Genomic DNA, 19,792 nt, shown 5'->3' with positions numbered 1-19,792 from the left:
TCGGCCGAAGAAGTCTCGTTAGAGTTAAGAGCTTTCGAAGACGGCACTCATTGTCATTTGTTTCGACTCCTGAGCACATATCGCAGGCCGTATTTAGAACGGGAGACTCTCAAAGAGGCTTTTTAATAGACGCAACAACGCCACCGCCTTAAACCCATATACCAATGCGATGTTCAACATAATGGGCTCCGTTCTGTCTGCCACGTTTCTCCTCCGTTAGAACATCCCATGCTGCAGGCCCCAGACCGCGTGGGCCTGCCAACCTCTTCTATGCGTGCGCCATGTGTCGAGCTATAAGGTATTTTGACTGGGCGGGAGGATTTCCCCATTTCAGGTCAAGTTTCGCCCGCTCCCGTCCCTTCGAAGGCTCGTAATGCATCACGGACGGGCCCCGCAAGAAAGATGCCGCACCACACGTGGGCCCCAACAGAACTCGAGGCTTGAACGGGTGTGAGGCACGGCCACCGCAAAGACGCCTGAGGGCACCTTATCTTCTTCTGGTTGCAACGTCGATTAGCTCGATATTTGAATCGCTCTGAAACGGTCCCACATGTGTTACCATTGAATACGGCCTTGGTTGTGAGATGCCTAACCGGAAGCGCGTCCTTGACTATCCCCCGATCACGCAGCATGCTGGACGAGATGAATTTTCTTTATGCTGATGGAATACAGCTATTGGAAATTCATCTCAACGCAACGGCGCAATTTTCGCATCCGCTTTACCGTGCATCCATTAGGTATTATATATACCGTTTAAAATGGAGTAGCGGAACACGGGGAACCTTGTATATAAAGAACAGCGAGAAGAGGGGTGCGGGTCGCTGGCTTGGCGGCTGCTTGGTGGAAGAAGCCACAGGTTCATAAACTACGCGCTGCGGGAGTGGAGGGGGTGCAAACTGCCTCTTAACACCCCCCAGCAGCCCATCCTCCGCATTCCCTCTGCCGAGTTAGTTCGTTTTTCCGACCGCACGGCATCCATCGACCTACCACCAACCAAACTGCAAATTGCCTCTTCATTCATTAAAACCGTTAGATTTTCGCCTGGCAATCTCTTCGTTTCGCACACTTGGCACATTTTTGATAAGCCAAATTAATCATCTTCCGGCGAATGCCGAAATCGTATTCCTATTATCTACCTCCTCTTCTTTTATCCGCGGAAGAGACGTACACGATCATACGTTGGGGATCGTTGTCCTATCACTTAGGTTACACTTGGGGATAATGAAACTGAGATGGCTAATTTTTTACACCAAACAGTTATGTTGGCAGCACAGAGAAACCTAGAGCGCCACAGTCGAACGAGCGGGAAAAAAACTCAATCTCAATAAACGTAACATAACCCATGACCGTCGAATTTAACCTTAGTTAGTTTGTTTCGCGTTCGGCCGACTGTGGCGCTGTAGGTTTCTCTGTGTTGCCAACATAACTGTCTGGTGTAAAAAATTAGCCGTCTCAGATTCGTTGTGTTCCCAAGTGTACCTACAATGGGTGACGCTCGGATATGCATCTGTGATTCTAGACGTAGCACAACGATTGCGACGGTGACGAAAATCGTTTTCATAACGCATCGCGTACCCACTTCATCGTTGCGCCATTGAACCAAGTTATGCTCCGCTCTGCAGCGGCAGGTTTCCCACTGTTGACACCTGCAGTGTGTGTATAGAAGTCAATGGTGAAGAGCGCTCGAGGAGAATGAGCATCGTCCTCGGTGCTGCAGGAGATGAATAAACAACGTCCTGCATTCTGCCCGGGCATTTGGTACGATACCTGGAGCTGTGTCGCGTTACCATATATTAATAATTTATTAGTTATGGTTGGTCCCGCTGCACAGGACCAGATGGCCTTTTAGAACAACAATGAAGTGGCACCGTTGAAACCGATATTTACCATCGAACCACGCTCGTGTAGGTACGCCGCTTCACCCGTTGGCGACGACCTCTATATTTCTGCATCTCTCTACGCCGGCAATCAGCGTTCCATTTAACTAATCGGCTCCATACCCCGGACACTGTATTCTGCAAACAGAGCTTCGCGTATAGTTTTTCTGACCGCGTTCGGATGGATGTACCGGTAATTGCCGTTCCACGATCATCGTTAGAGTGTCGATTGCTGTTATTAAGCGTCGAGCGGTCTCGGAGTAACAGCGTAAAAAAAACTAATTTACAAAATCCTTACACAACATCGACTCAACGACTCATCCATCACACGCATCCGGTACCGAACGATCTTTTGACGACGGCGTAAGTACCGTCTTATATGCAGCGACTGGTATCTGGGAATTTTAACATTTTGCGGACAACGCGCGGTACCCGAGTGACAAAATTGATGTAGGATTGGTTCTTCCCCAAGGCTCAACGATCCTGGCAGCAACGGCCATCAACGGCAGTAAGTAAGCGAGTTTCTCAACCCTTTCTATTGTATTCAGTAACGTGGGTGGGAAGCGGCTTGCAAACAATGCGTCATTTTATTCAAGGCTCGGTTTCTCTATCCCACTTTCGGGACTTTCATCTTCCTCTTCTTCGCTTCCAATCTCTTTCCCCCGCCGTATTTATTTTTTATTTTTTAATTTTTTTTTTTTCGGTATTATTTGAATATTTATGCGGGCAGCGTTAAGAGAATTATTATACCGTTCGTGAAGTTTCTCGCTGACACAAGCCGGGATTAGGACGATCCGCAGGCTCGGCGTCGCCTGGTTTCTCGTTATTCTTATTCTTCTCCCACACACGCAAGCCCGTAAAGCGTCATCGTCGAACATCCGAACCCTTTGCAGTCGCTTACACGCGGTTTGCCAACTTCTCAGTTAGCGAGTCGGGCTCCCGTATCGCGTGGGTTCGGTTTATTGCTCGTTAACAGATCGCCGAGCGTCGGTACAGGAATCGATTGATTCGGACTAAATCGACTATTTAATGGGGCACTTCAGGATCAAGTACCCAGATTTCACCGAACATCCAATCGCCTGGCATCTTTCGCGTAAGCCCGATAATTGGCTCTGTCGCTATGGCGTAGTCGAGAGATGAGGAGCGAAAAATTATATCGCAGGACTGGAAATGTATCAGCATAATTGATTCGTCGACGGAGGGTGACTCAATCATGCTCGTTAGAATAATGAAGTCCGAACAGGAATACGGGCTCTCATTCCATACCGTATATACATGTACATAATAGAAATACCTAGTTGCCCGAGGAACGGGAAACTAGGCTCGCAGGTTCGCATACCTTCTCCAACGGTGCACAGATTGCTTTAATATACATTTGCATAATTGGTAAACTTCTTAGGCGGGTGCGCTATAGGTTATGTAACCAGGCAAAGCCTTCCCGGGAAGGCGTCGAGGGAAACCGCTCATATCCGAAACGAAGGAAACTTCCTAACGAGTCGTTGGCCGTCCCCGGCCGCACCCCGCAGGGTAAGATTATAGCCCTCGCCCAGCTGTATACAATACACGTATATTATACAATACGTCTGTATAACGGAGAAACGTAATAATCGTAGCAAATTTTTGTGTAACTATGTTATATACCGAGGGAATTTCGTTGGATTCGTACATTGAGAAAAATTTCATTTGTTACAGTAACTAGAAAAATTGAGTAAAACAGGTATCGTTAAAAAAAACTGTTCGAATATCGTTGGAATTACGAAAAACGAGGTACGCCTAACCATTTTGCGCTATCGTCGATCCTTTTTTGGTAAGTGCAACGCAAAGTCAGTTTGTGAAGTTTACTCTGCTTTTTCGGTTAAACAAGGCTTTAACGTCAATTTATCGTTGCACAAACATTAAATTTTCGCAACAGTTACACGAAAATATAGCACAGTGATCGCAATGAGAAAGAATAGTAACGGATACCAGACTTTCCGGTAACAGCTAGAAAACTAATTTTCATTTTCTATCTAGAACTATATTTTTCGATTATGGTAAAAACTGAAAATATTTAAGGACTGAGCGGTAACCGGAAGTAAAAATTTCTCTCAGTGTACCATTCTCTTCGAATACTTGTTTTCCAATCGGATTTTTTGGAACATTGAGCAGGTGTATCCGATGGCTAATCGATTATGGAAACAGTCACGGAGGGGTTACAGTTTTTGGGTGCGGGTCGTGGCGAATCGGTGTACAATCGTGGGCGTGAATGTCTCTGCTGGTGATTCACCTTCAGAGTTAAGTGCAACATGTGTTAAGGCAGTCGAGAGGTATTACCGTGTGTAACTTATAGGTATAACGTACGAATATAACGGTATAAACGTACGGTGGTGATTTATCCGTGTACATTTTCACCTGGCAGGTAATATACAATCTACTTGGATATTTACGCACCGGTGTTGTTCAATTGGTACATGTGCAGTGATATATTGTACACCGTGTATACGTTTGTTACGCTCACGACGTGTAATAATGATAATAAAAAAGAATTGAAAAACTCGAACATCAGTCGCGTCTAATCGAAACTCGTAATGGAAAATTAATACCTGGTACGCTCTTTTTTTTTTTTTTTCTAACCAAAACTTTCCGCGATCTCGTGTCTGGTCATCCCAGAAAATCTCTGCCTAAAAATATCCAAACGATTAATCTGATCCACATTTATGGTACAACCCAAGTGTCTCGTTTGTATAAATTCTCGTACCGCTGGATAAAAATAACATGTGTGAAAGAATGTTTTAGAGTGTAATATACTTGAAGGGCTTGCGAATAGGAATGGAAGAAATCAACACCAGTGCTGATCTCAAACTGCGTATGATTTGAGCCTCGCGAAAACGTTGGCGCATCAATCGTATCAAACAGGATATCAAGGATCGCGTGTTAACGCGTCGCACACGCGAGTCCGTTGCGGCAAGACGACTCGAACGAGGGCCGACGTCCTGGGTTGATACTTGTACGCGTTCGCGGACTGCATGGAACGGAATGTGAGATAATCAAAAGGTTATCACCTGCAACGCAACTCTACGCCTTCCTACACTTTGAGCCGTAGGTATAACGCCTCGCGCCTTTCAGCCCGGTATGCGCTCCGATGCGTTCGTGGGCTCGAGGTGCCGACTCCACATCACACAACACCGTACCAATGTTTTACGATAATGTGCATGTGCCCGGGACGACGCGCCTCGCTATCATTCAACATGTTGGACAGGACTGACCCCGGCTCTCATTCTCTCTGGACCGCGGAGCTGGATGGGAGTGGAGTGCAAGGTATAAGGTAGCACTGACCGATGTCAGACACTTAATAGCGTACTTGTTACTACAGCTATGTAGACAAGCGTGCAGCTCAGCTTTGTTGCACGTGGATTACCGGAATCGTAGACGAATGTTGCTTAGCTTGTAAATTACATTGTATACTCGGCTAAGTCATCGTGCACGGAATCAACTTTCTGACGTACCCATCGTCGTCGCAAATTATGATGTTCGTCCGATGCGATTTTATGTTGGTAATTTTCTGGTGAATTTATCCCATGGTTGTTCAGCTTGACATTCGTGACCATTCCTTGTTTTTGATGGTGGTAACTCATGTTCGTCATGCAACTGCAACTGTAATTTTGATTATCCATGTTTCGTAGAATAATTGTTGTATAAATTGTTCAGCATTGATTAGCAATGTTCACCGCGCGATGTAAGAAAGACATGAAAAACAAAAAATACGATCTTACGGTGTAAGAGTTATATCGTCATCTCGTATTCTGAAATTGATTCACTGGGAATTGTGATAAATGGCAATTATAGACTGGAAGAAAGTTACGTTTTACAAGTAAATACCATTTATCAATGAAATCCTTAATTTTCTTCATTCCATTAATTATTTGTTGGATTCAAATAGGACGTACTAAAATTTAATAAGCTTACTAACCATAAGATGAATGCAAGGGTTGTTTGATTCGGTTCTTCTTTTCCGACCACAAGTGAATATTGGCTAAGGAGTATTCAAATAGTTTCACGCCTTTCAAATCTCCGAAATAATCCTTTGTTTCGAAAAAATTTACCCAAATTGAAGAATTTTTATTCAGATGAAGTAAATATTTCGGAGATTTTAAACGCCTCAATTATTTAAGTACTCTTTAGCAAATATTTTCTTGCTGTCGGTAATGAAAAATTGTATCAATTGTACACCGCATTGATTTTCAAGTCAAGTTTATTAAATTTCAATACATCTAATGCGTATCCACCAAATATTTAATCGAATGAAACCAACCATGGAAATCAAGTAAACGCGCCATTTACTCGTTAGAAGCAATTATTTTATTTCAGTCCAACGTTAATTACTTGAATGCAAAGAGGATAGAAGACGCATTTGTTCTTGTCACGTATAACAGGTCTAAGTAAAGCCTAAAAAATATTATTAAAAATGAATTTACAAATCGCAAATGAAAAAGATAAACAACAGTAACAACGATGATTACTGACCAACCATCGGCAAGAGAGTTTTCTAAATTGCTTCGACGATGCAGGGAATGAAGTTCGCAAATCCGCGTTTCGCTGAGCACAATTATAATACGTCAAGTAGGACCACCGGGTATATAAATGCGGCAAAGTGGCAAGTAAGGGAATGGAACTGCCGTTGGAGATGGTATTTCGGGAAGCGTGAATCGCTTATTGATCGTTTGCCCATCCAGTGCCGCGGAGTAAGTTACTCCTCGTTTTCTCCTCCGCCTCTTCCTCTTCCTCTTCCTCACCATAACCGGTCCCCCGTATTGCCGTGCGAGCGCGCCGCGCCGGTCCAAGCTATGCGATACACCCCACCCAATTAACACCCCTGAACACGCCACCGCAACTCAGGAACCGGGGCGAGAGGAGTAGCCTGGAGAACTTGGTCGGGTGTTAAGGGATGAGGTGGAGTAAGGACGGCGGAGAAGCTCCCCTTAGCTTCTCCGAGTAAAATACCTCCAGGTTCAAAATATTTCTACACTGCGCGCCGCATTAACAAATTTTCCTCACACTACCGCCAACGGGAACCAAGAAAAGTAACACGCAAGGAAGAAGGGAGAACACTTATATGCATCAGTGTCAATGGATCTGATTGGGAAAACCTTTTCAGCTTGGACAGTGTATAACACGCATCTCAGATTTAATCTTGGAGGAGAATATTATCGTTGCGGTTTTGAGGAGCTAGATAGCCGTGAGCGGAGTGGAATTGTCGATGTCAACAAGATTTACATCCATTTGCGTGAATTTGCGTTATCGCGAATACATGAAAGCTTTGGCTGGATGACCTCTTGCAAATTGAAAATAAGTTTCCTCACCGGCGCTAATTGCGGTCAAACCATCATCGGACAGTCGTTGTAACTCACCAGCTATCGCGACTACTTATTACTTACATCGCTACATGGATGCTGGAATGACAATGGAGCTCCGTTCACTCGCCATGGACAAAGAAGACGTCGTCATAATTTTCGAATACAAATAATTTGTTCGCAGCTAAAACCCTAACATGTAAAAATGCTGCTGTAACTCGGTGCAATAATGTGCGATACATGATACTGCGCGACGATACTAGGAACGTACTTGTTTCGCAATTCTATTCTGTTGTAATACTGTTGAGGAAAAGTTGCTTCATTTTTCTTCTCGCCTTTACCGTTCTTGGATTATCGCATGCCGTTTAATGGAGAGTTAGAAAGATAAAAAGCCCCTGTGGTGGAGTTCGAAAACAATTCATTTCCGTTGGGAAGTCCATACGGGGACCCACAAAGCTCTTGTTAGATATACCGACGATGGGTTTTGTCAGTTATAGATCTCGATGACTAGTCTCAAAGCGAGTTCCAGTTTATTTATTTCACAGCGGAAGTAGCAACACATCGTGGGAGGAACTGTATTCGTCAGTTTCTGTAATTAGGACAGGGCATATGGTCTTTAACGAGAAATAGTAGTTCACAGTTGTTCTGTATAATAAAAGAGTGGCGAGGATTCCCTTCATTTCGGAAATTTAGTGAAAAACAAGAAGAGGTGCGAACAAGTTATGAGTGTAGTGACAAGTATTAAAATCCAAGCACCGCTGAAATTATATCTTCCATGAGAGAAAATACTGTAATCTGGTATGTACACGTGAGAAATGTTTAGTTCCGGTTACCGCTCAGTCCTTAACTATTTTCATCTTTTACCACAATCGAAAAATATAGTTCTGGGTACAAAATGAAAATTAGTTTTACGATCACTGTTGCTATATTTTCTTGTAACTGTTGCGAAAATTTAATGCTTGTGCAACGATAAATTGACGTTAAAACCCTGTTTAACTAAGAAAGTAGAGTAAACCTCAGAAACTAATTTTGCGTTGCACTTACCAAAAAAGGATCGACGTTATCGCAAAATGTCTTACGCGTACCTCGTTTTTCGTAATTCCAAGACGTCTTGGTGTGAAGAACGGTATTGGGACTCGGCTCGTGTACCGTCGGAGGGATTCAGGAATACTTTAATGTTGAATTGACACCCGTGTTGGTAGTGCCCGATGATCACTTTGACTACGGTGTCGAACTGACATGGAGTACATACGAGCATTAGAGTGTTGAAGACGAATAGAAAGCGCCTACACCTTACACGGAGTACATGCATGGATGATCAGAGCGCAAAGTGGGAAGATGATACGGCGATTCGTGAAGCACCGCCGAAAACGCTTCGTATTCGGATAACGCGGTGTCGGGATCCTTAGAAGTTACGGCGATTCTCAGAAATCTGCTTTTATCTTTAATTTGTACGCTGCTAGTCTTCAGCGTCTCTCCCGGTACTTGGCTGCTGCAAGTCTTCCACCTCTGACTCTCTCGCTTTATTACTCCCATACTTTTCGTTTAACAAGTCGCCTCTTTGTTCCCCGAGGCGTGTTGTTAGCGCATAATAGCTTTATTCACTCCATTCAACGCATCCCGTTTACTGACCCACAACACCGCCTGAAGAAATCCTCGATAACGTTCTTCGATTTCGTCGCGGTAATTATAATATTGAAAAATAAACCAATTTATCGATCGTCGCATCCTATTCGGGATGGATTTACATTATTAACGCGTTAAGTTTGTCGGTGAAAATCGGGTGGATTTCGCTCTTGTTTTTATTAAACGCTTTGACGATTCAGTTCTATAAAGTACCATTTGGAAGTTGTAGGGTTTTACAAAATTGTCATTGCATTGCTCTCACCTAGGCGTGTACAATCTACCACATATTCCCTACATAGTATTTCAATTTTGTTATTCATAGCGGAAACAGTGATCACGGACTTGTGGTAATTGTTCAAGATAACCATAAATGTGGTTTTTTGTTACTCCATTTGTTTTTCAAGATTGCAAACGATCTATGAAATAAACGAGTTTGGTTTCAATTATCTCTTCTCGTCTCCAATTCGAGTTTTGCAAAATCATTTCTTACACCATTATCAGATCATCAATTTCTCATAACACAGTAACTTTGTCCGGATAATATTATTTTTAAATTCCGAAATTGGCGTTATTTTAGTCGAAAGCTATAACATGTGCTGCACGGATGAAATCAGAAAAAAAAACTTGTCGAAATAATGAACGACACCATTTCTTTCAACCATTCCTATCGTTAAAAAAAAAGAAAATAATTAAAAAAAACTTGAAACATCATAAGTGTTTATAACGAACGTGCAGTAAATATTTTGAGTGTTCGGTATGGTGATATGACCTTTGCATATAGACATTCACAAACCTATAAACCATGGAATATTTTCTGCTTACCATTAGGCTATAATATATTATTTCGTATACGATGTTGCGGTGAAATTTAATGGCTCAAGTTTTACGACCGACCAATACGTTATTCCTGCGAACTCCGAGTCGAGAAATCTGATTTAAACCATGAAATTTTTTATCCGGATAATCAACAGCCAAGAAAAAAATTAATAAAAATACGTGTCGCCAACTATTATAAAATAAACTCGGTGGCTATTTCATGAATAATTAGTACTCGGAAATTGGGATCACTTATTTTCCTCGAACTCAGTACGCAGCATTAACGGACACTCGTATGGCGACGTAGCGAAGAGCAAATGGACGGAAAGATGAGTTCCCACATCCGCTCAAAGCTTCCAACACGTGTACAAAACGTCGTACGTTATATACTTGCACGAAAGAATGCGAGATGTATGTTCTATTCTCGTCTCTAGTTTCCGCAGCGTAGAAAATCAGCAGATTAACTGAATATAATAATCGGGGGTGAGATAAAATTTATGTGAAAAAAAAAAAAATAAAAAAATGTTCAACCAACTTAAAATACGCTCAAAGTTCAATTCAGTTACGAATGAAATTTTTCTCAGTGTTTAGGTGTTGTTGATTTATTTGCGGAGAATATTATATTGTGTACTTTATACCAACCGACGCGGCATCTTGTAGCGAACTTTTCGGGAAGTCTGGAAACTTCGGAGGGATTGAATTCACGGGGAAAGCTAGATGGCAAAACGTGACTGCGAACCTTCTGCCTCGTCTTCGTCGTTTGAGAAAACCTTTTACAGAGTTGAGGTTGCTGCGGTTTTGCAGCAACAGTTGCAACGAAGTATAACAGCAATAAAATAGTTTCTCGTCTACGAGGCGAGTTCTTATCCGCGCGATTGAAAAATCAGAGACAACCTAGAAAACCCACGCGAAATTCCGAGTAACAATTATTTGTACCGGAAGCTGATAGATGCAGATCCACGCCTATCGAAGAGAGGAAGAGGAGTTTTCAATTTCTGGGAATCGGAAGCTCCGAAATCAATCTCTGGTATAATTATGGCTCGCACATCCGGCGTTATGTGTGGCCCACGTTCGGCGCAGAATGTAATACGTGCCTGATACACGACACGCTGAAAGAGAGAGATGAAATGCTCCCGGATATTCGAAACAATGAAAAACAAGTGGAATTATTAGCGCGTTGTTGACGGTATTTTTCACAGAGGCGAATATAACGTGAATATTGAAAATAAACCATTGTCTTGTGATATTTTTTGCGGTTGACTTATGATAAGAAGTAAGATTATTCCTAAACAATGACGCGATTAACTCGTTGATGTGTCGGTGCGATACGTGATGAGATATTTTACGATCGATTGTGAGAATGTGGATGGTATTCAATAGTTGGTAAAATGCGATTCGGCTACGTGAAAATTGGTTGAAATTTATTTGCGAATTGTATCTTCGGGTAAGATTTTTATTTAATAATAACGCCGAGCATTGAGTTAAAGATGATCGATGCATCGATTGATCGGGTCAAAAAAAATCATAATCGAACACGACTGGGTTGAATCGGTAAAAATTAATCGATGAATCGATTGTTTCGTATTTTTTTGAAACGCTTCGTTTGAAACCAAAATTTCGGAAATTTCGTTACGTAGTCTTAGTTACGAAAAAGTTTTTTTTTTTTTTGATAATTTATGGTTTCACTCAAAATATTTATCAATGTCGAGTGAAAATATTCGATTAACTTTCGCTTATTACATCAAATAGGTACTCAGTAAGTGAGACAATGATAATAATTAATAATTTAATCACATGAATTGATATTCTATTGCGTCGTTTGCGAGAGTAAAAAACGAGAACCGATTAATCGATTATTTTTCCCTCAAATTTGTGGCAATTCTTAAGATTTTGATCAAGTATTGCACATCACGAGATTTGGCAATACCAATTAGATTGAATTTATCGTTCCAATCTTTTACAGTTATATAAGCTTGAAAAAAAGAAAACGATAACAGAGAAACAACGAAATCTGACTTCGAGAATTTCAATGCCGATTTTTCGTAATGAAACGTACGTGTGGCTTCCAAAACTATGTGAAAGAAGAAAAGTAATAACAATACGGCAAGAGTATTTTGACAAGAATTGTAACACACCGAAGTAAAACGAATTGAAATTCCCGAAGGCTGGAACAAAATTGTCTCTTGAATGAAAACGTGATTTCATTTCGAATCTTTTTCCTGCCCTCTCGACTGGATCCCGGCCTTGATCTTCAACAATATGACTCGATATGTTCGATTACGTTTCTGTATAAGAGTCAAGCGTATCCACGTCGTTGGACACGCTTGACTCATCGATTTCCCCATCGATTGTCAGCGAGGATCTGCCATATCCATCCGTGAGCGGGGGGTCAACTGCATCCGTGTAAGATGCTGGATCAAATTCATCATCCGGCTATTAGGCCTGAGAACAATTCAATGTACTTTATCGTTTATTTTTACACTCTCTTATCTCAGATCTGGTAGCCGTTTCTCCGACGGATCGATCGTGAGAATAGGCTCGATGAATCGTGATCGCCTCAAACTATAAACGAAACACCTTTCCGGCGCTCGAACTGTCATTTTTTGTTCATTTTCTTCAATGTCAGCAAAAATAAATAAATAAATAAATGAATAAAAACAAACCACGGATAATTGGTCATTGGACTCACGCAGCTTATTGATACAAAATGATTTATGAAAATAAAGTCTTAATTCCGTTCCTTCTTCTTTGTTTATTTATCTTTTTGCGATCACCGTGCCACTTTGCCACTTTTTCTACGATGCTAATTTGACGCTAGAGTGTGAATAAAAAAATAATTTGCCGCGAATTATAAGCCTCTATAATCGTGTCATTGAGCCGTGTAGATATATCGACTTGGTTATTATACGGATTTATATTTAATTGCCTTTTTGTCATGTCCGATACGTACGTGACATGTATGGATATGAGCCTGGCGGAGCGCAGAAGTTAGTGCCAATCTTGAATGGAATCCGCGGAACTACCGGTGCTGCAAGGATGTGCGCCGTTGCTGCTGTCGATTGCCAAACGGTTGAAAGAAAACCGGTTGGTTCACAATTTACACTACCGTTAATAAATTACTGTCGGCGTATATATATATACATATATATGTGTGCGTGTGTGTGTGTATAATTTGCGTGTGCTAGAGACGTTTGAAACTAAAACACTAAATCTTTAACGCGCATGCGATTATGTTACGCAGATTTCCGGCTGCCTACAATCTTGTATTCATATGAACGATCTCTGCCTCATCACGGATACACAAATTGATTACCAGCGACTTGGAAGAAGTTTAAAGGGTTTCTAAAAAGCAATCAATGTGTATTTACGAGGCTGAAGTTGGTAACGTTCATGTAACGGAACGTCACGTAAGAGTATAAAAAGATCGTTATTTGTCCATTTTCTGAATGATTTCCAAAGAGTTGATTTTTAGAAATGAGCGAGTATATTTTGTTTATAACTGTTCGCTAAATTTCAGAAAATCTTGAATGTGTTACGCAAAGATTTTTCCCAAGCATGCAGGCTTACTGTCATGTTGCTAACTTCATCCTTGTGTGTATTTCGATAATGATACATGGGATGAAAAAATTTTTATCCGAGGCATTCTTTCTCGCGCGGAATGTTCTCAGGTACGACTTTATCAGACGTTTCGAGCTTGTGATGAATATTCTTGCATAAAAATTCTATTTCACGGTATCGATATTTGGTAATCTGTAATATATATATATATACGAGTTTGATAAACTGTGATTTAAAAAATGTACAACCGGTTTTGCGGTTCAGTTTATATTTGGCGTCACGTTCACCGACCGAATTGGGATCAGGTTGTGAAAGAGGTGGAATGCAAACGCGGATTCAAATAAAAGTCGTTTCCATCCGTTGATGTAACACAGAGGCCAAATTTGCAGGCAGGATTGTTATAACAGTAAAAAAAAAAAAAGTAACATTTGTGAATCAATAATTCGAGGGTTCCTATTATTCACAAGTACTGTTATTCAATGGTTTCATTTATTAATCCTGAGTGATGGAAATTTTACGACGATTTATTATTTGAATATTCAAATCGTTCCTCATACTATCGCGTTACGTGGGTTTCTCTGATTTCATTATCTCGGAGCTGCTACATGATTAATTTGATTCCAGAGAATAGGACTGACCCAGAATCTTGACTAAATATAGTATCTAGTTCCATTATCCTTGCGGGCACCAAATTGTACGTTCAAAGGGACGTTACGCAATCGTTTGACTATATTTGACAGATCGTCGGCAAAAACATGTTGATCCAAAGATTGTTCAAATGACTCGACAACCTGCTGAAATATTTATACATCCATTTGGTACTCGCGCATGAATGCTAAAATGTATTAAAAAATGTCGAAACGACACACATTCAAGATTTACAAGTCAGAAAATCGCTTGACGCCTTATTTAAATTTAACATTGATAAAACCTGCAAATTGATATAGAAAATCTTGATAAACGAAAAAAATTCCGAGTCCAACGTAAACAAATTCCTTGAATACGTGGATAGCAACAAAATGAAACGTAACTAGTCGCGCAGCATTAATTTTCCAAGCGTATGGATTTAATAACCGTGTTAATTTATCGTCATTCGTATTACAGTGATATATAGCTGTCGCGTCGGTGTGATTTTAGCTGTGCTTTTTTTTATCGTCCGGTGTTGAATATCGCGGATGGTGAAGAAATTTGCAACTCTTCACATAACCGTGCATCCTGCATGTTGATACATATAACCACTTAATTGCTCGGAGGTAATTGGAGCTCGGCTTGTCTGCCACGGCTCTCGATTCAGTCATCGATTTCCTTGCAAGTTCCAATTAGCATTCACTCGCGGAATAAATAGTGACCGTCAATAGATCCATTAGAATCTGTACACATAATTGTACAGCTATATGATCTCTGTTCCGATTGACTAATAATAAGCCGATTTCGGCCGTGAACTTATGGCATAATTATTTTATAGCATATATTTTTATAACACAAATCACGCGGAGAGTAGAAATATATGAAGACGACAAAAGGAAAATAAACCATAGGGTAGACTGTGATTGTTTTTTTCTTCCATTTTTACGCGTCCTCTCAATTTTCCAATCAATTTTTGCAGCATATTTCATCCCACAGTTTGAACACGATATAAAGCTCTGTGTTATTCGAAATTGGAAACGCGATTTCGGTATTCTCAATCGTTTCTTTAACAACGTGTAAAACCTTTTTCCATGCTCAGATCAACGGAAATAAGATATTTTCAAACTTTCGAAAATGTGTAAATCTGATAATCGAATCAAGTTTTCTCCCGTTCAGAATTACTTTTATTTTCTTTCTCCAAATCACGGGTTAGGATTTAAGCAAATTACCGATTACTCTTTCCAGCGATTGCTAAAAGACAAGGCTCGCAATAGCGAGGATTTCGCGATAAGGTCGATAGATGAAAAGTTTAAATTCCTATTGGTTTATTGATCACCGAACGATCGAACGGACTATATAACTAACAATTTGGAGCTCATTTGATACGCCAAACGATTCTACACGCCTAATCTATGAAGGTGCGCGCGGCGTTTCGTCGAGTGGCTGGCAGTAAAGCCGCAGTACACTTGGCTGCAGGAATTCCATGCCGGTTAATTTGATCGCCGGGTTGGTTATGTTGGCAATACCGATTCATCCCGCAGCGCCACCGCCGGCTGGCCGCAAAACGGGCTTACAGTTTACAGGATGAAAAGTAGACACTTAGGAAAACAAAATTGTGCCAGCTTTTGGATGAGAGTTACTTAGTACAAGGTTCATCCACACCGAGCGCATTTGATGTTCGGTCGTTCAAATATTATAATTACGTAGTTGAAACGAAGTGGCTGTCATACAAAGTTTAGTTTAAAAAAAAAAAATCGATTTGTCCTGCAATTGTTTGGTACACGCAGCGATAAGTATCAACGAATAGTTGAATACGCGAGTCTACAATATTATAACCAGTTATAATGTGGTTGGATCAAATGACGCCATGAAAGTTTGTTCGTTCACATACTTTCGAACAGCCAAAGAACGCAGCGAGTGGCGAAAATCTGTACTACTAACTCTCTCTTAATATTCTCGTTAGTTCTCCTTATATCTAGGCTGCGTGGTCTACTCCTTGTCCTCTTCCCGCCGTCGATTGATCCAGTTCAGCAGCCGGCCGGTGGTGGCGCTGCGGACTGAATCAGTATTGCCAACGAAGCTGAAGCTGGCAGCTAGAGTTAGCAGTCAAACGTGTTGAACGTTTTGGAAATAGAAAAATGCAGTTCAGAGATATTCTCATAATTCTATAAAAGCATTGAGGTTTCAAGATATTTCACAAAATTGTGATTTGCGGACTTAACTACCTTATTCGACTGAACATTAGAACGTTTGGCTGCTAATTCTGGCTGCTAGCTTCAACACTAGCGTATTGCCAACTTATCAAGAAATTAGTCATATCGAAGTTAGTAACGTTATCGTAACGATTCATGGTAAAGAAAAACCGTTATTTCGCGATTTTAAAATCGTCTGAAATTCGGTAAACCGTAATAAAACAAAACACACTCATATTTCGAAATCTTAGTTCCTTGAAAATAATTATAATATTGAGAAAATAGTGACTCGAAGTCAATGTTCCCCAATGTTTCGTTACGACAGCGTTACTAACTTCAACCTGATCAAAATTAGCTGTCACGCAATCAGAGCCCGGGATCGATGCAGCCAAGTGTACGCGAAGCCGCAGAGTGAATTATCTCCGAAGTCTGCAGCTGGCAACTCGCGCTCATCGCTGATAATTCCGCTCCTCCAATTATCGACGGCATGCATCGAAAGACGCGGCGCCAAGCCCGTTTTCACCCTTTCGGTACACTTGCAGTGCGGGATTGAATATCCGTACAGGCGTGTAGGTGTCGTTAAAATTTAAGTAGCGGGGAAGTTACGTACGAAGCTACGAAAAAGAGACTCTGGTGGGTAATACTCCTCCATCCTTAGGTGGGTACGTACCTGCATCCGCAACGCCGGTGTTTATGCATCTATGGTTCACGCTGCAGCTGTTCCCTCAAGTCTACGCCACTTTCGTCGGCGCTAACGACTCAATTCCCCCGATACCGACGATCTTGTTCCGTAGTATGAGGCATTTATTTCACCGGGAACGAGGATACACGCCTTCGAATCAACGGTCCTCCAGGTTATACGTGCCTGTAAGACGCTAATTGTATTACTAAAATATAAAGGTTAGGGCTGTTATTTACGACCTCGTATGCACTTCTGCTTCTCCATCCTGCTTCGGGCAACAACGCCTCGATGTTTATATCTGTTTCATCCCCCCCCCCCCCCCTCCCCCCCTCTCTTAACGCCTTTACTCAAGCTCAATTGACAACTGGCGCATGTGACTTTGATCGTTCAGACTCGATGATGATTATTTCTCACGGTACGAAGCTGCCGATTCATTTTATTCAATAGTTAGATGATCTCGGAACTAATTGATTGCTGTTCGCACGTAAAAAAATACTCGTATTTAATCAATTTACCAAATCTGGCGGAATATGTGCTGTATTAAATGAAATGGATGTGGTATCGATCTTGGATAACACAAATTGTTGCTCTGACCAGTTCCTTCTTGAATCGAATGTCATTTTTGTGAACCAAATAGACTCTGCCTTCGCCATATTTGTTACGGATAATGACAAGATCACTCTGATAAACTAATCCCAAAAACGGCTAAAGAATTTAGTGATAATCGTGAGCTCATTTATAAAAACACCACAAAAGACACGTGCCGTCGTTCCTTCGGAGTCTATGACAAAATATGTCTAGAATCAAACTTGACTGGTACAAATATTTGGATATCCTTATTTATTATGTTCCAGTTATAAAGACGTTGAAATTGCCAGCATATAACTGCAACGTGCCAAAAACAGATCGAATCCAAAACTGATCGGTCTTCAAGCGTCAAGCCAAGGTGAAAAGGTCTCAAAGTTCTATTCTTCTCGCGAAGTTTTGACAACTCCCGACAGATGACGCTATTTGCCCCGCGCGCTCCCCTAAGTAAAACTGGATGAGTATACACCCACACCAACTGGGTAGAGTCAGTGCATCTCAAACATCCATTACCTCGTTCCGGAGATGTGAAGTTGTCGAGGTTCGTGTTCCGGGAGGCTCCAGGCTCGTTCTCTTGAGCTCACTAGGCTTATAATAGCGCCAGGTCGTCGCTCAAGGCTCGACTTTGAATTCGTTTTATAATTTCTTAATTAAATGCAATAACAGCGTCGCCGCGACGCGCCGCAGCCACTGCAGACAGACGGCGTTAACGGTAATGCCGCCGTTAAACGCGGATGCTCCTGTTATAATTAGTCCTCGGAAGCTTATACACCCTACCTAACAACCCGGCGTGGCGTTCCCGATTATGCTACTCGCCTCTACGTCACACTCTTTTCCGACGGTCACAGGTACTCATACTCATCATGCGTGCCCAGGTTATCGTCTCCGCGTGACGTTGGTCTCGGTTACTTCCTTTCCGGCGTAGTTGGTTTCGATTTTTATTTATTTATTTATTTATTTATTTATTTATTTATTTATTTTATTCTTTTTTTTTAATTCAAATTTTTATGTTCACTTATTTCATGCATCTTACGTTACCACAGAAATATTGGGAAAATATCCGTCATTATTTTATGGTAATTGATTTTGAAGAGGAAATTGACTGTCGAGTATATTTCCAAGATCGACTGATTTGTACGAGATGTTTCGACGTTCGTTTAGTTGATTTTCTCACCTGAGGGCGATTCCATCAATTACCGGCCAATGATCTCTCACGGTATTAGGTTTGAGTGTCTGCAATTAAGCTCCAAATCCTCGGAATATATTATATATTGTTTACGAAAAACACGTAGAGCAATTTATTCTCACCTTTGATAGAATCGTTATAATCGAATTTGAATTGTTACATCATCCTTAAGTGCTAACGATTAGGAAAAAAAGGCACGACCACGACGTGAAAACTCTCATCTTTCCAGTTAGGTAACATCCGATTCAGCTTTAATCATAATAATTATCTGGAAACTAATTTTTTCATGTACCATTTACCTCAATAATTAACCTATCGATGCTTACGCGAGAGAAATTAGCTTCAAAACATTTCAGGGTGCATTAATAATTGCGCGAAAAGTGACAAGGCAATCTGTTCTTTACACAGCGGTTGAACGTAGATGCAGTGCGGACGTGTTTGTTTTTAGCGCATATTGCGTCTTGTCGGCGAATAAAGAATTTTTCTTTTTCTGGACATTACCATGTCATTGCAATAATAAGCGGGACGTAATACAGGTCAGGTTAAGGTAATGGAATGCGGAGCGATTTCCAATTTCGTTATCTAGAACTGCTGAGAAATCTGAACGAAACTCACAGCACGTGTTATGTGTATACTTTTTTAACAGCGAGTACTGCACTAGCAGGTATAAACGATCCTACTTGTATAAATGGGACTTTTCAAGTGGTCAGAGACCGATTCAGTTTTCTCACTTTTCGGACTATACCGATCATTCGCAACACTTGTGAAAACGAAAATTCTCACCAACGATTCATCGTGCATTTGTACCGTATCACGAATAAAAGCTGGAGGTATGGAGAAAAAAAAAAAAAAATACGAAGTCAAAATTAGATTCTCTATTAGAGTGATCGGAAAAATGAAAACACATTAACCTAGTTACACAAAACGATCGACGATCAGACTTCATTGTGTAAAAGACAAAGTTTGAATACTCTGCTCTTCGTAGCATGCACATCATTTGAAAATGTCATCATTGAAATGTCAATGATGTAACATTATCCGGTGGATGATCCGGACCACTTGACGGTGATCGATACTGTTCACGTAGATTGCGACATCGATCATCGTTGGGTTCGATTCACTTGTGCTGAATTTTCTCCGCTCTGGTTCACAGCGGGTATCTTGTCGACAGTGTAATTGAAGTAATCGTTCGAAACTCGATTATAATTCAGATATAGCCGGCCCCGTTAGCTATATACACGGTGGCTGTATCTTTTTCATCCACCATCTCACCCTGAACATTTCCGCATCAGCGACCTCATTCCCGCGAATAA

The 19,792-nt window shown here is 41.2% G+C and overlaps 1 protein-coding gene and 1 long non-coding RNA gene across 2 annotated transcripts in view; both read left to right on the top strand.

Annotated features, from left to right (window-relative positions):
* LOC124306285 (uncharacterized) overlaps positions 1-19,792 on the top strand; it is a 215,504-nt gene that overhangs the window by 4,715 nt on the left and 190,997 nt on the right. The gene's annotated exons all lie outside the window — the stretch shown is intronic.
* On the top strand, positions 7,747-16,031 carry LOC124306292 (uncharacterized). Its single transcript, XR_006908573.1, has 3 exons — positions 7,747-7,757; positions 12,527-12,530; positions 15,901-16,031. It is a non-coding gene; the product is annotated as an uncharacterized LOC124306292 (long non-coding RNA).

The sequence above is a fragment of the Neodiprion virginianus genome, chromosome 5 (genome assembly GCF_021901495.1).
Source record: "Neodiprion virginianus isolate iyNeoVirg1 chromosome 5, iyNeoVirg1.1, whole genome shotgun sequence".
In the NCBI taxonomy this organism is placed as follows: domain Eukaryota; kingdom Metazoa; phylum Arthropoda; class Insecta; order Hymenoptera; family Diprionidae; genus Neodiprion; species Neodiprion virginianus.
The sequence above is the reverse complement of the archived record's forward strand: the minus strand, read 5'-3'. Positions and strand labels throughout refer to the sequence as shown.